The following is a 17,700-nucleotide window of genomic DNA, read 5'->3' as shown; positions in this document are numbered from 1 at the left end:
TTCAAGTTTATTTTTTTTGAAACTGAAGAACTCGACATTTCTAAATTTGTTTGTTTCTCGGCCATATGTGCATGCATGTGAGCCGTCAGATGATATTTTCTTACAAAACCACATCCACATTTTTCGCACTGATATGGTTTTTCTCCAATGTGAGTTCGAACATGTCTGACTAACGATTTTTTAGCAAAAAGAAGAGTCAGATACTTTACAACTGAAGATGACTTTTTTGAAAAACAAGTTTTACAAATGTCTCAAGAAAACATAGACTGTGGCCCCATAGCTAAACCCAACATCGTGTTTGTGCAAGTGGAGTAAATTTTTATGTTTTGCTAAATAAACAATTGAAGAACAAATTTTTATTTTTCAAATATGAAGTTAAAGAGATACACTTTACTCAAACATTTGTCTATTACACATGCAATAGATCTCTTTAGTCATTGTCGTACCATTCAAATAACAAAGCCATGTATACATGGCAGAGTGGGAACAATTCCACCATCAAAACTAATAAGTAAAAATCCCTTGTTTCCTCCACTAGCCAGTGGGAGACACAGTTAGTCCACCAGCCCCCAATTAGGTTCCATGAAGTCACAAGAGGCACGTGATGGATGAACTGATGAGCAATTTGGTGATTTCTTCTGGAATTGGTCAACTCTTCAAGACAAGATCAAGTGTGAGTTTGATTAATGTATTTCTGTGGAATAACTTGGAATCAGACTTGACATGCCTAACTTTCCAGTTTATCTTGTTAACCAAATGGTCAACCACCAAAATTAGAATTAAATCTTTTTTTATTCCTCCCCGTGAATTTTTGTAAAAGAAACACTACAAACATCACAAGAAAAATGGCTTCTTCATAGACTGGGGCACCATATTTAAACTCAACTTCGTGTTTGTGCAAATGAAGTCCATTTTGAGGTTTTTCTAAACAGTTGATGGTTTCTCTAATGTGGCGAGGTGGAAGCAATTCTACCATCAAAAGCAATAACCCTAGCCTCCTTTTCTCCGCTAAACACTTGAAGACCTATTTAACTTCTCGATCAGAGTATGTGACGTTACGGCAAACAGGTGATGGATGAACTGTTGAACAGTCTAATGATTTCTTCTGGAATTGGTCAGCTCTTTATTGTGTTAAGCAGCTGATAATGACTGAGGTACAGTGACTAAGACTACCCCTACAGTAAATAATTGCAATGGATTCTTTGGGTTCAATATCGATATTCAACTTTGTGCAAGTAGAGTCTATTTTGATGTTTTTCTAACTAAACAATTGATAGTTGGTTGTTTCAGATATGAAGTTAAAGATATACACTGTATTCAAACATTTTCTATTCCAGTATTCTAGAAGTAGTTGATGGTTATTACTGATCTCTTCACTGTCATACTGTTCAAATAACAAAACAATTTATATTAGTGTTCACACAATCTATTTTCATCAGTCAAAATTGTTTGTTTCTCTCAAAGTGTTTTATTTTTGTTGTTTTGTTGTACTGTTTATTTTGTCTCCTGTCCAGTTTAGTTGTCCTGTATTTGCCAATGATTAGAGTGAGCCACCTAAAATGAAAACAAAAATATATTTCCAACATTCGTTCACTGTTGCAAATCAAGAAATATCAGAATCCATTCAGTTTGTTGGTGGATTGAGGAATTGTGGCTATAAAAGAAATGAATTATTGAGGGCAGCCAAAAGAAAGTATAGTCGTTGAGAGTTGCTGATTTAAGTGAGGAAGAGTTGGTAGAGATAGCAGAGTTGATTAGAAGGAGTCCTGGCATTGGTTTTGGTTTTTAATATACATTCAAATCTGCATCTTTTTTATGTAATATCTGCAAGAAAATGAAATAAATTTAATTTTTTAATTTGCAAAAAAAAGAAAAAAATCAAATAAAATTAAGTATTCTAAATCCATAAATTTCGTTTTTGAACATAGCACAGACAGCTCTATGTAAATACCGAGCTGTAAGTGAAATGACGTTATGGTAAGGAAAAAGATAAAAAGGAAGAGCACATTCAAGAAGATGATTATGTTAGAGACATGGATGACATTCAAGAGCACGTTTAAGAAGAGAATCATGTTATAAACGACACAGCAGTAATGAGAGAATGAGGAAATAAATGTTGTTCTAACAACAGAAAAAAGTGAGTTGAAGTTCTTCCCTATTCTTTGTCTACTTTGCAACTAAGGCTACAACGTATTGGTTAATGTTACAATTTGAAGTAAGATAATACTAGCCAAAAGTACACCTAAATAGTGACTTATAAAATACAAAACCACCAATACCATCCTGGTGCAACACATTACTTTGGTAAATAAATAATTAATAATCTAAAATTTCCCTCCACAAAACAAACCAAACCCCATGAAAATATATTTAGAGATATAAAGAACTTGAAACAATTTTTACTAATGGAGATATTTACATGCATATATCAGAACCTTACAACTGGATGTCAGGTTGCTTACACTTGTTGTTATTGATGTTCAACCCAATGTATGTTACCATAAAAACACTGGTTGATCTGCACAGACTGCTTCTAATGTTTTATATATATATATATATATATATATATATATATATATATATAGTCATCCACATACAGTACCGTTTTACTCTTTCACAGCTCATCAGTGCGGCTAGACAGGCAACTACCTCAAGCCAGGATTGAAACTCGACCATCTATATGACAGTCAAGGCTCCTAACCACTATGCTATTGGCGGCTGCTGTATGAGTCATGAGTTTAACAATGTTTTGACATTGTCCGAACTACCTAAGCTTGATTTGTTTACACAAAGAACATTGCTTATACGCTAATGGTAATTTGTATATAAATATATATATATATAAATTTATTTTTATTTTTAATCAGTTCATGTCATGTTAAAACAGTGGTAACATCACCAGCTGTGAATGCTACAGTTTGGCTTTTGGTTTCAATCTAGCTGATGGCACCCAAATACTTTTTTTCACTTTTTGAAATCATACAAAAATCGAATGGCATAAAACCTAGCACAGGTTTAATGTATATATAAAAGAGAGATAAAACACCCAACCAGACCAGATCAGATGTATGCGCAAGTCCGAACAATATGAGATTTAAACCTGTTCATGGTGTCTTGTTGTTTGTTGATGAAGCGGTTAGGGTTAGCGTTTAGGTTAGGGTTAGGATTTAGGGTTAGGGTTAGCGTTTAAGTTAAAAAAATAAACTCTGCTCATTATTCATTCATTCAAGTGGTGTCCTACCTTGTTCAAGCATTGACGGCTATGACTCTCTGTCTATCTCTCTCCCTCAAAGTATTCATGAATTCATTGTTGCTCATCATTCACAACCCCATTAAGCTGTTTTCTCAGAAGGGTATTGATGTAGTGCTACAGCTTTATTTGCAGATGTACAGACAGTAGGTTGTAGTCTCTCTTTATCCAAGCAGTGCCCATACTGGGTGATTGTCCTGACCATTGTACCCAGAGGGATCTTCTACCCAGACAATGATACAAAACCATGAACAGAATTATTCCTTCAGCATTGTATCAGTCACCTGTTTTCCATGACCTCATGTTACCCTGATCTGTCCCGTCACCCTATACAGCACCTAGTATTCCCAAATGGTCACCCATCTGGTATTAGTAAAGCTCATTGTTGCTTAACTTTGGTGATCTGGAGGGAACCAGTGTGTCGTTATTTTGTCATTATTATATTATTATAATCAAGCCATTTGTAAATCCCATTTCTTCTTACTTAATGAACTTTTATAACCTACACTATCTCTGCTTAGACCAGGTTGCACACTGATATAAGCATTTTCATGACGGTTTTCTGAGCCTTACCACTTCCATGCTGGCTCATGACTAATTGGAAGCAAGTGTTTTGTTTTTGACAATATCACTAGAAGACTGCTGTACTTGACCAATAATCTTCCACTATCCAGTTTGGCATTTGTTACCATTACTTTCCAAACAATGCCTGCTATGAGATTAACAAAACCCTGTCGTCTTGACACCAGCTTAAAAGTTTCTTGCCACCATTACGGGGCCACATGTCCATCTCACCTTGAAGCCATTTTTCTTTTTACCTCAGACCACATGCTGTCCTTTTTTCTTTTTCTTATCACACATACCTGCGCACATTTGCTAATTTGCATAGTGCTCAAATGGCTGCAGCTGCTAGTATCTTCACTAGCCATCTATCGTATGACTGCTGCTGATATTTTCACAAGCGCTCATACATGTTGTCACACATAAAGGCAAAGTCAGGCATAAGGTAAGTCTTCAATATGAGAAAAATCCAGCTCTTCAAAACCTCACACTGGATTGAAACAAAAAAGAAATTCTCTCAGTCTAAAATAGGTCTACTGTCCTTTTTAGTTGGTATTATTTTAATTCAAATGAAATTTAAGAATGTAGATTTTGGAAGGCTCCATGGAACACTTTCATGAAACCCACACCTGATCTTGAGCACCCCCCCTTTCCTAGATGTACTGCTGCTACCTTAGCTGAGTAACTCATCTAACCCCTGTAACAGAGCTGCTGACACTGATAGCAGCAGCAGCTGCATAAAGATATACAAATGATCAAGCCAACTGCGCAAAATGACATCACAGCAGAGATATGTGTTCGGCAAAGTGGTGATCAAGATGTGATGAGAGATATGTGAGTGACACATCACAGTAGAGATGAAAAGTCACACATGGCCGGAGAAAGAAAAATGAACTGTTTAAAAGATTTAGAAAAAAATATGTTGTTGGAGATACCATATATAAAGGCTTTTAAAAAAAAAGAGTCAATTTTTTTCCTTGCGACAGAATCTACAATGTGTTGGATCTGATTGTTATAATTTAATTTAATATAATTCATAATAATATATTTTAATATAATTAACATATAATTTAATGACACCATTAAAAAAGGTGTACAACATTACACAGTAACTTTCAAGAGTACCACAGGGAGGCTAACAGGTGCTACCCATCGGTCAAGGGTGACCTGAGACTGTGTAAAGCATGGCTATTCATCTATTCTAGTATATGTACAGATATAAACAGTGACTGAAGAGAAATCAGTATTTTTTTTACCATAAACTGGTTCCCTTGTATGGTCTTGAAACTAACAGCACCAATGTTTTTCTGACCTTCTGTACAATTTAAATAAATATATATATATATGTTTTTCTGACCTTCTGTATATATATGTTTTTCTGACCTTCTGTACAATTTAAATGAATATATATATATATATATATATATATATATTTATTTAAATTGTACAGAAGGTCAGAAAAACATTGGTGCTGTTAGTTTCAAGACCATACAAGGGAACCAGTTTATGGTAAAAAAAATACTGATTTCTCTTCAGTCACTGTTTATATCTGTACATATACTAGAATAGATGAATAGCCATGCTTTATAAGTGGCCTTGTCTATGTATGTGCAGAACAGTCTCTACCAAACTACACTGTTAATTTTTGGTCCACAGACCTGAAACTTGATATATTGACTATTCGGGTCTGTGGAACAAATTTGAGTTGGTTTTTAGTCAGTAAAAATAGTTACTAAGACGTTAAAACTGAAAAAAATTTTAACTTGAGAGGTGTATGTTGACTTAAAGTGCTCTTGTATGCATGTGCAAATATATACATTCATATGTTGGTTTATTTTTAACCATTTCTTATCCATCTGTCAATAGCTCAAAAAGTAATGATTAAAACTAAAATGCTAAATGTTTAGGATTCGATTCTTTGATGTATTGCCTCCACAATGACTGAGGAACTTCACATACCAGAGGGAGGCTCACAGGTATTACACTTCTGGAACTGTGCATCCTGAATACATACTTATTTGAATACATACTGTTCCTAATATTTCCAAATGATCACCCATTGTAAGAAATTATTTCTCACATCCCAGTTTCCTCGCGGCAGAAGCAAAAGAATCCACAAATACAAAAACCATACCTTTCAAACTCAAAATTTATTCACAAGTAACAGCAATGAAAATTTATTTGGTTCTGATATTGTCCTTTTTCAAAATGATGGCCTGTTTTGCTTCCATATGCCTGGAGCCATTAGTATGAATTCCTGTTGTTGGAATGTTAGTTCGTTATTCCTCGGAAGGATCCATGAATGTTCATGGTAAACTCAGTAGGAATAATTAGGCATAATGTGAGCCACTTAGGACTCGAGATGAATTGAGATAAGATCCAATATTTGTTCAATAAACATGCAGAACAGTTCTTGAATGCCATCCTTGATTTGGATAAATTCAGCAGTATAAGTAGTCTCTGCTTGTAGCGATGTGGTCCTTCGTTCACCAACTGTTTGGTGTTCATGAAGGAATTGTCTTAGCTCCCTCCAGTGGGAGCTGCTGGATTGAGTCTATCCCAATGCCGAGTTTTGTCTAGACTGAAAAGAAAGCATGATACAAAAGCGCGTCAAGTGACACATTCAAATTTAAACCAATGACAGCCGACCACTAAAATGCGTGAGCGGCTGAACAAAAAGAAAGATGGCGACTGTATATGGAATTTTTCACACCATCTGGAACTGAGCAGGCTCATTGTTGCTTAACTTCAGTGATTTACTGTGCCAACATGATCGTGCTGTAGATGCCAAAACTTCTGATAATGTAAAAGGATTACTGTAACTAATGCTGGAAAGATTAGTTGGAATATCGAACTTATTTTGGTATTGGAATCAGAAAAAGTGCTGAATGTTTTTGTTCTAAAAAGTTTTAAATAGCTTTTTCCAAATAATACACAAATTAAAATATACTTAAGTGTAGTTTTTTTTTTGTTTATATCCGTTAGAAGTGCTGAGTGAAATTTGAAAGATAAAATAAAATACGTATTGAATACGTTTGAAGCCAAAACTGCAGTGCGAAATTTTTTAATAAAATAAATGAGTGTTTATTTTTTAAGAAATATATTTCTGAGTAAAACTCCTCCGTCAATCTTTTTTTTTCTCTTTTTCTTCACCATGATATCGAGTGGAAGAAAGTTTGATGAAAAGTCCATGTGATGTTGTTAACTACAGGGTTTTTATGAAGTCGGATAGGTGACGCGTGGTTGTACGGTTTGAAAATCTGGGTAGTTTTTTTTTTTGTTTATATTCGTTACAAGCGCTGAGTGAAATTTGAAGAATAAAATAAAATACGTATTGAATACGTTTGAAGCCAAAATTGCAACGCAAAATTTTTTAAAAAATAAACAAGTGTTTATTTTTTAAGAAATATATTTCTGAGTAAAACTCCTTCGTCAATCTTTTTTTTTTCTCTCTAAAAGTTTTTAATAGCTTCTTCCAAATAATACATGAATTAAAATATACTTAAGTGTATTTTACAACCAGCCAGATCGCCTCCCCAGTCATAACTATTAAACTATTATTGCAAAAGATTATGGGCAAAGACAAATATGTGTGTGAATGTGTGTAGCAGAGAAATTAAAAGCAGGGAATATCAAGTCCAACTATCTCCTGTATCTGGGAATTATACACCTGTACAACCATCATAGTCATAATGAACAGCACTAAAGAGACTCAGATTTTTCAGAAAATCAACAACCTTGCTGTTGACTCGATCAGTCAAATATCTCATTCCTTCGGGTTTGAATTGCATTTTATATGCATTTTTCACTGTAGCTATAGAGTAAATGAAGACAAAGTAATATTTCTTCTGTTCAGTTGTTGGTTGGTTGATTGTTTTTGTTTTACGACTTATCAACCTTTTCGGGTCATTTAATGCCGAATCCAAAGATTTTGAAGAAAATTTTTTTAATAGAATATATTTGTTGTTTTCAAGTCAGTTTCTATTTAACCCATAGTTGGGACCCTAACAGGTACTACCACTCTGGGTCAGAATGGACCTGGAAGCAATGGCAATTAAAGGGTGGCTCCACACTCCTCAAAGCCTGCAAGCTGAGGCCTCACCAATGGATATAGTTTAAGGTTGTATCCAGGACCACTGTTCAGTTGTGACACATATACTCAAGTAATATCATTGTCACTACTTAAACGCAATATGTTATGATAAACGTATAGCTTCCATAACTCGTTGCCTACCCTGATGGATACAACATGGTCATCTTGAAATAATTTTTCGTTTATTCCATCCTGCATTTTCAATTTTCTCATACCATTTCCGATTATTGAATTGAAAATTCATCCATCCCATAAAAACTTATTGTTAATACAATAAAAGTACAGTCGAATGGAGTTAACTGTTTCAGTCCCTTTTATTTCTGTTATATGACTTCTATCATGGAGACACGAGAACGGGACGAGACAGATGCTAACAGGCTCAAACAAAAGGATGATTTTAGAATCCTAGTAAATTAAAGCTGTGGCAATATATGATCCCTGTCCATGATAGTTGTGACACACAAACTCAATTAATATCGGAGTAAGACTGAGAGATGTAATTTGTATCATTGTGTGTGTTGCTTCTTTGTAAATATACTTTCTGTCATTTGTGTGCTACACACATACACATGTCTTTGGGCATAATATTCTGCAAGCTATTAATAATTATGATATGTCAACATCTCCATCCATAACAGGTGTATAATACAGAGATGCAGCATATAGTTGAACTCGATCTTCCCTGCTTTTAATTTCTCTTGAAAGGAAATAGTCCAAAAACACAGCAGTATCAATAGATATCTATAATATACTGTTTTTGTTTGGTTTTGTTTAAGACCGTCTTATTTCTCATTTCTTGAACTATATGCAAATACCGAACCATGTGCAAAAGGTAAGGAAAAAGAAAAGGACTATAAAAAGGAGAGAGAGAGAACACGTTAGAGGGAATGATCATGTTCAGGATGATAACATCATCATCTTGAATGCATCGTCAATATGCTGCATCTAGGAATTATAACCTGTTATGAATGTTGACATGAACTTGCTGCTCTGATGCCCCTTGCCATAAAAATACACCCGACAATCAGCAAAATCACGCCCTTCATTGTAGAGGTTCCCAGATGTCAGAAATTTTGGTACTTTAATAGCTCCTTCCAAATAATATGAAGAATTAATCCTCATCTAAAAAATTCAGAAATCTAATTTATAAAACTCACTATGTCTGTCTGTCTGTCTCTATATTTTCAAACTCTATCTCTTCTGAAACTAAAAGTCACAGAGCGGCACTAGGGGCTGCAAATGATTGGATTTTTTATGGACTATTCTTTTATGGGTTTTTAGCTGGTTAAAATAATTTTTAAGGCGTCGCAAAGGGGTCAAAATAGAAAAAATCGTACATTTTGTACATTCATTTTAATTTATTTTTAATTTAATTAGTTTATATGTGTATCATGTTAGTACATCACCAGCACTGAATGCTACAATTTTGCTTCCATTTTTTGGGGGAAAAACTCGTAATAAAAAAGACACAAATATTTGGGAACTAAACTCTTCAATACATATATGTAATGCGTCAGTTTAAAACATCACCAATCTTCACAAGCACACAAGAAATAACAATAATGTGAAAACTATATAAATGTTTATATATTTACGCACACACTTTGTTTTTTTTTTCAATTTGGCTTTTTTGCTTGTGAAAATTGGGCTACAATTATTAATTTGGCCTTTTTTTTCTGAAAGATTTGACTTCAAATATTTATTATAGTTTGGCAATCCCAATTAGGGTCAGCTATTGGACACGCTTACCCTATTCTGTACTTTCACCTAACAAGTTAATAAATTGGTACATACAGAATACAGAACGTGCTAAAATAACAACATTATTATTTAGAAAGCCATTCTCAACATGGGAGGGAAGGGTGTTTTGTAATTATTCTGTACTTTCACCTAACAATTTAATAAACAAAAACATTGTAAAAATTGAATTTAACTTGAAAGTACTATTTAAAAAAATAACACGACAACATAGATGCACAAACACCAAGATTTTTGTTTTAATTTAATTATTTTTACTGTGTAATAATTTATATCAGTTTGAAGAGGTAAAAAAAAAAATTGGTTATGACTGTCTTGGTTTAAAAATATAGGATCCTTATTCAGATTCGCACTTATAACCGTAAACAAAAATGAATAAAAACTTTTATATTGTACCTGCTTATTACAGAATGAATACTGTATATTCCAAAAATCACAAAAATTGATCAAGTAGTTATTTTTTATTTACGAAAAAACAATTTTACCGTTTTTTTTACCAATGACAGACAAGGCCATGTTTCTCTAGAGAACATAATACAGGGAGGTAAGCAATGATTATTTTGACAGTTTCCAAGTGATTAAAAGTTGTCTGTCTTTCTCCGCTGGTTCGTAGAATGCTTTTTTCAACCTCATCAAAATAGTCAAATTTGATTTTCTTGAATGATAAAAAAAAAATCTATTTGATCAAATTACGTGACTTAGAGTATTTTTATCTTTGCTACATACATCAGACATTTCTGTATTTCCTTTAATTTTAAATTCCGCCATGAATGGCAATCTGAATAAGCACAAAAAAAAAACGATGCTTATTAAGAGAGTCGACAGATGAAGTTTTTAAATATGTCCTTGTAACCAAAAATAATACAAGCTTACTAAATTGTCGTGTCGACAATAGTAATATATCCAAATATTATGAAATTTTATCGATTGTGGTTTTAGCAAAAAAAGTTTATCGTTATAGGCTAAAATGGTTGCCATTCAAAAGTGGCCAACATTTAAGCATCTGAGTTATGTCCCTTGTGTTTGAACTTTTTATCGCCTATGTTAAAATATCTACGAAAAATGCAATTTTCCCATTTTTCGTAAAAATTTCTTCAACTATAAAGAACTTTCTACTTGATAAATTTTCGTAATATTTTAATATATTACTATTTTTGACATGACAATTAAGTAAGTAGTATCGTTTTTGCTTACGAGGATATATTTAAACTGATCTGTTGACTATTTTAACAAGCACACAAAAAAGGGTTCTTTTGCACTTTTGCCACCGTGCTATTTTTAAATAGTCCTTTTCAGGTTAAATTTAAGCTTCACAATATCTTTTTTTGGCGCTTCCACAGAATTGGGACAAGCTTTTGTAGTCGATAAATGGAGTTTTCAGATAAGAAACAATGGTTTCAACTGATTTTTTTGTCAATTCTAATAAATTACAAAGGTAGCTTCCAAATTATGCAGTCGAAATTACCTGAATATTGCTGAATTATTAAACAAAACAACTTTAATCGTGTTAGCAGGTGAAAAATTGCTGCCATCTTGTTTAAATTAAAACGGAAAATTACCTCCCTTTGAATTCTCCTGTGTCTTACGATCGTTTTCATCAAATTCTAATTTTTATTTTCTTTAATAAATAATTTTCTATCCTTATCGATTTTCGTAATTTTTGGATATAATAATTTTAAAAATACGAGGAATACGTAGATGCCATTATTTTCATGTAAAATTCAGTTTTACGATTTCCGAAATTTCGCCCCAATAGCGTAGAAGCGCCTTTTTATTATTTTTTAATTATTAAATTGTTAAGTGGAAGCACAGAATAGTTACAAAACACCCTCTCCATGTTAAGAATGGCTTTCAAAATAATAACGTTATTATTTCAGCACTGTGGCAAAAGTGCACAAGTACCCAAAAAAGTCACGGCTACGAATTCGGAATAGGGGCGTAGAGCGAGAAGAAAAAGAGGCTAGACACAGGGAGACAAGCAAGCGGTTCATGAGAATCCAAAATCGTTTGCTATTTTTTTCACCTACCTTTCTGAAGTGTCGGTAATTAATTAAAAATGGAATAAATATAAAGAAAACCAATGAAAAATAAAAAACCGTGAAAATCCTTTGACGGACGACATTTAAGTCGACATTTAATACTGGAACTCTTCTGTTTTGTAAGATAGGATTTACGTTCACGGTGTCGCGAACCCGCAAATCCCGCCTTAACTTCCGGTTTGTTCAAACCAATCTACGCCACGATGAATGTATTGAAAAAGTCACTTTCGATGAATTTTTAGGGTTTGTTTTACAATCCACATTGGTACGAAGTGGTGAATACTTTATTCAAGGTTGTGTCCAAAAATTCAGTATGCAAAGTTAAGACGCCGGAAGTTGACTCGGTTTATGTAAATATGAAATGAAGTCAGTAAACAATGAAACGAAATACAAAATTACATAAAAATAATTTATTTTAAACAATTATTTTAGTTTTAACATTTTTTGTGATATCATGAAACGATAAAATGTAATACACTTTCAATTTTTACATTTTTATAAATAGTTCTTTTGGTACTGGTAGCGGTTTTAGTTCCATGCCGAACACCATAAAAAAACTGAGTTCTCCCTCTCCCTACGCATGCGCAAAGATCATGTTTTAGTTGCAATAGTAACTAAACGATCATGAATTTTTTTCGACTTTTTAAAATAGGTTTTACTGTTTATGAATATTGAAATAAATGAAATTACTAAACATTTATTAGTAATATTTTTTTTATATTTACATTTTATATTTAATTTTTTTTAAATGAAAAGACAAAGTCGATAAAAGTGAGACATAAACAGTAAAACGTCGTCATTTAAAAAGAAAATGCTATTGAAAAAACAAAAATCCGATAAAAGTGAGACATTTTTTTTCTTTTAATATTCATAAACAGTAAAACGTCGTCATTTAAAAAGAAAATTTAAATATAAAATGTAAATATAAAAAAAAATTATTACTAATAAATGTGTTGTAATTTCATTTATTTAAATATTCATAAACAGTCGATAAAAATTCATGATCGTTTAGTTACTATGGCAACTAAAACATGTTCTTTGCGCATGCGTAGGGAGAGGGAGAACTCAGTTTTTTTTTATGGTGTTCGGGCCGAACACTGTTCGGCATGGAACTAAAACGGCTACCAGTACCGTTTTTTTGTTTGTGTTTTAACACTTGTGTTCTCACGAGAAAGAAGAAGAAGAAAAAAAAAAAACAAACAAAAAAAAAAAAAAACAAAAAAAAAACACGGCTGACGTACACGAGCGAGGCCCCTTTAGCAAAATACGCATTAGCTCCGATGTTGTAGGCATCACGTTCGAGGGAGCACTTATTATTTTGTGTGTGCCTCGTTTGTTGCTTGAAAACTTTGCGCTGTGCGGATTATTTTGTTATGTTTTTTTTTTTTTAATTTTTATTTTATTTTATTTTTGAGCCGAAGATTATAGTTATAGGTAATTATTAACAGGGAAATTGTTGAAGTCCAGGCAAACAAAAAATAAATAGCTTTATCGTGTACCCACCTCTCACGGAATGTTGGTGTTTTTCTCATAGCACTAGCAATGAAGGAAAGAATTTTTCGTGTGCCGCCTTTATTTTATTTTATTTTTTTGTACTCATTGATCCGCGCTATTTTTTTTTTTTTTAAATAGTGTGTTAAATCCAGCTAAAAAAAAAAAAATGAATAAAATAAAAAAGAAATAAAAATCGCAAAGTTCAAGCCAAATTGAAAATTTTCCGTGTTGAAATAATGGCGTTATTATTTAGAAAGCCATTCTTAACATGGAGACGGGAAGGTGTAGTGATATTTTTCGATATGACGATTGAGGAAAATCGCCGAGGACATTTTTGTTTCTTTTTGTTTTATCGCCGCAAGTGCTAATCTGGACTTGCACCAATTTTCCTGTTAATAATTACTTATAACTATAATCTCCGGCAAAAAATAAAAAATAAAATAAAATAAATAAATTAAAACAAAAAATAATAATAACATAGAATAATCCGAACAACGCAAAAAAAACCCCAAAAAAACAAAAACAAAAAATTCATAACAAAATAATCTGAACAGCGCAAAGTTCAAGAAACAAAAAACAAACGAGTCCACACACGCAAAATAATAAACGCTCCCTCAAATGTGATGCATGCGTACAATATCGGAGCCGATGCGTATTTCAATAGAGGGGATTCACCGTGGCTACCGAGAAAGAAGGCCGATGCATATGTTAGCGTAACGTCACTTCCTAATTAAGTTGTAGGTATAGACAGCTTCCGGTATTCAACCACGTGGTCATGCTAACAGGCATAAAAAAATATGGCTACCAATATGTGTTACCGATTGTGTCCATGTATGTTCTAAAGAAAAAGAACAATTCTCCATTCGGAAAATAATTATTATAATTGCACATTTGGGATAATTTTAATCCAAATATCGTAAGTGAATTCGTGTTTGAACTTTTATTTTTATTGGAGAAAGTCGAATATTTCATTTTATTTATTTATTTTTTTTTACTGCAAAACAAACAATTTTTGGATTTGTATTACTGTACACATAGATTCGAAAAAGTTGTCAAAAAACAAATATATAATAAATAAATGTTATCAAAGGCAAGATAAAGTTACAAACATGCCGACATTTTTCTTTTTAAAATATATTGATAAACATTGTATGATTTTCGGAGCGATTACACGTTTTAAAGTGAGTAAAACCACTAAAAACCTTCCCAGATCGGTAGAAGAGTAACTTATCTTGCCTTTGATAACATTTATTTGTTATATATTTGTTTTTTGACAACTTTTTCGAATCTATGTGTACATTAATACAAACCTAAAATTTAATTTAACTTGAAAATAATATTTAAAATACATGTGCGTATCATAATTATAATAGTAATGATAATAAAAAAAAACTGGTGTAGATGACATCGACTGGCGCCACACCACACAACTAGTTGTGAAGGGTCAGGGAGGATGGAAAGACCGAGGTGAGAGAGTACTGAACAAATCTCCACTGGAAGTGTGCAGTTCAAATCTGGTAGCTTGGGGAGGCACTTTGTCACCCAAACCCCAGAAAACACCAATGGCCGATACCAACGAGAAATCAGTGACAACGGCTGTTGCGATAACACGCAATCATCTGCACAAGTGGTCAAAAGGTGGAGAACACTGAAAATTTGGGGAGACTTGTCACTTGGTCTCCAGGGAACACCACAGGTTACTGCCAGTGAGCAATCACTGATGATGGCTTGTGAGACAACTAATACGCTACACATTTTGATGAAAAACATGGGAAAAAATGGACATAGAAGAACAGAAAACCAAAACTTTAAATATAATTTCTGTATTTAAAGTAATAGTTATTTAAATATTTCAACATATAATCTTGTGGAGAAAATCCAGCTTCCCAATAAGGGGCACTCTGGATAGGAACAAAAATAATCTCAGTCATGAGAGATTTCTCCTCCACCGACCGAAGACAGAAAAGGTAAAGTGTAGCATCAAAACAGATACTACACTGATCTTGTTCCAAAGGCCCAAAAAATATTTGTTTAATGTTTCTTTAATTGTTTGTTCCCTAAATTCATAATTTAGTTTTATCAGTATTAAATTGTATATTGCTTTAAAATTACTTAATTTTACATAGATAATGTTTATATTTTATATTGAATAAAGTTCAGTCTAAGTAGTAATCGAACTGTGTTCCTTTTTCTTTTTAAAAATGTTTTATTACTCTTTTTCAAATGGTCCTCATATAGTACTGACAGTCTGAAAAATCTTACCTACATTGTCTGCAGACATTTTTCAGTTAACAGGCCTTCTTCTTACTCTCAGTAGCCGTGGCTTCACTCGTCCGCAGAAAAAAAAAAAAAAAAAAAAAAAATTAATGAGAATTTTTATTTACATTTCTTTTTAAAAATAATATATTTATGTTTTTCACAGAATTATTTCATAAATAATTTCAGGTTATCAAAAACAATAACAATAAAAAGCAGACACGCAAACAAACTTGTTTTAAACATTTGTATAAAAAATAATGAAGGAAATTTCGGTTTCGTAATTCAGTTGAAGGTAGCTATTTTGTTTTATGATATCATTATTTATGACAAAATTATGTGATTAAATTTGTTAAAATTTTTAATTGTTTCCATATGAACATATTTTAAATATTTAGAAAATTATTAATACAAATGTAAACCATGAAAGTTTAAATTACTTATTTGAAATAAAATTTTTCCATATAAATATATTTTAAATATTAAAACGTATTTATAGAAATGTAAAAAAATAAAGTTTATTATTATTTTTTTTTTATTGCTTCATGATAAAACAAGAAGTGTTTCCATATGGTTTCGTATTTCGTTTCATGCTTCGTGACTTCCATTCCATATTTAGATAAAACGAGTCATCTTTCGGCGTCTTAACTTTGGGTATTGAATTTTTAGACATTTAATTATCAGTGATGTTTGAAAGTATTTTTCTTGACAAAAATGTTTGGCTTAACTTTTAAACATTTTTTTTGGAACACTGTAAATCAATTGCATTCTATTAAAGGTTTCTTAAGAATTTATAGACAGTTTTTTTTTTTTTATTAAAAATGTTTTTTTTTGTTAGACAAGCCTCCCCACGGGACAGAGTTAGACACCAGGGTCGTTTTTTAACGTGGAGAAAAGGAACAAAAATTAAAAATTGTCTCAGTCGTGGAGGATTTCTTCTCCACTGATAGAGAACAAGAAATTGAAGTGCATCATCTGAAGAACAGATACTACACTTGGTCTTGGTCTGAAGGCGAAGTTGTTATCCGTATGTTTACGATTAAAGGGACATAAATCCCAAAGAGTTATCTACCTTTGCACACAAATAAACAAGGTTTGCGAGTCAGTCACAATGGTGACTGAGCGTTAGTCAACACTTGTCTGTGTTTTGCCTTCTTTTTCACAACTTGACTCCCACGAGCCAGGACATCCACAATATTATACTTGGTGACGAGATAAAAGCGAAATCGTTTTTTTTTTTTAGGTCTACCTACACAATTTTCTTTTAAATTACGACTTTAAGGTTTCCGACTATGCTGAATACGGAAATCGCATTGAAATTTTGCAGAAATAAGTAGTTATCGAGATATAAAAAGTTGTATTATGCATTGTATTCTTTGCCGGCCATCTTTGTTACGCGCATACATTTGTTTATGGCGCGCGCACGCGCGTAAAAAAGATGGTCACCAAAGAATACAATGCATAATACAACTTTTTATATCTCGATAACTACATATTTCTGCAAAATTCCAATGCGATATATTTTATAGTTTCACAGACCAGTAAAAAGGAATAGGCGCAACCACCATCTCAGATGACGGTTCGATAGTATCAAACAAATATGAAGTATCAAACAAATATGAAGTATCAAACAAGTATGAAGTATCAAACAAATATGTAGTATCAAACAAATATGAAGTATCAAACAAATATGAAGTATCAAACAAATATGAAGTATCAAACAAATATGTAGTATCAAACAAATATGTAGTATCAAACAAATATGAAGTATCAAACAAATATGAAGTATCAAACAAATATGAAGTATCAAACAAATATGAAGTATCAAACAAATATAAAGTATCAAACAAATATGTAGTATCAAACAAATATGAAGTATCAAACAAATATGAAGTATTAAACAAATATGAAGTATCAAACAAATATGTAGTATCAAACAAATATGTAGTATCAAACAAATATGAAGTATCAAACAAATATGAAGTATCAAACAAATATGAAGTATCAAACAAATATAAAGTATCAAACAAATATGTAGTATCAAACAAATATGAAGTATCAAACAAATATGAAGTATTAAACAAATATGTAGTATCAAACAAATATGTAGTATCAAACAAATATGAAGTATCAAACAAATATGAAGTATCAAACAAATATGTAGTATCAAACAAATATGAAGTATCAAACAAATATGAAGTATCAAACAAATATGAAGTATCAAACAAATATAAAGTATCAAACAAATA

General features: G+C 32.2%; 1 long non-coding RNA gene across 1 annotated transcript; it reads right to left on the bottom strand.

Moving 5' to 3' along the window:
* Positions 1-341: 341 nt before the first annotated feature.
* Positions 342-11,852, bottom strand: LOC145242592 (uncharacterized). Its single transcript, XR_013862770.1, has 2 exons — positions 11,690-11,852; positions 342-1,824 (listed from the first exon to the last, which is right to left on the bottom strand). It is a non-coding gene; the product is annotated as an uncharacterized LOC145242592 (long non-coding RNA).
* Positions 11,853-17,700: the final 5,848 nt, after the last annotated feature.

The sequence above is a fragment of the Euprymna scolopes genome, chromosome 21 (assembly GCF_053919585.1).
Source record: "Euprymna scolopes isolate OS-2025 chromosome 21, ASM5391958v1, whole genome shotgun sequence".
In the NCBI taxonomy this organism is placed as follows: domain Eukaryota; kingdom Metazoa; phylum Mollusca; class Cephalopoda; order Sepiida; family Sepiolidae; genus Euprymna; species Euprymna scolopes.
This window is presented reverse-complemented; position numbering and strand designations above follow the sequence as displayed.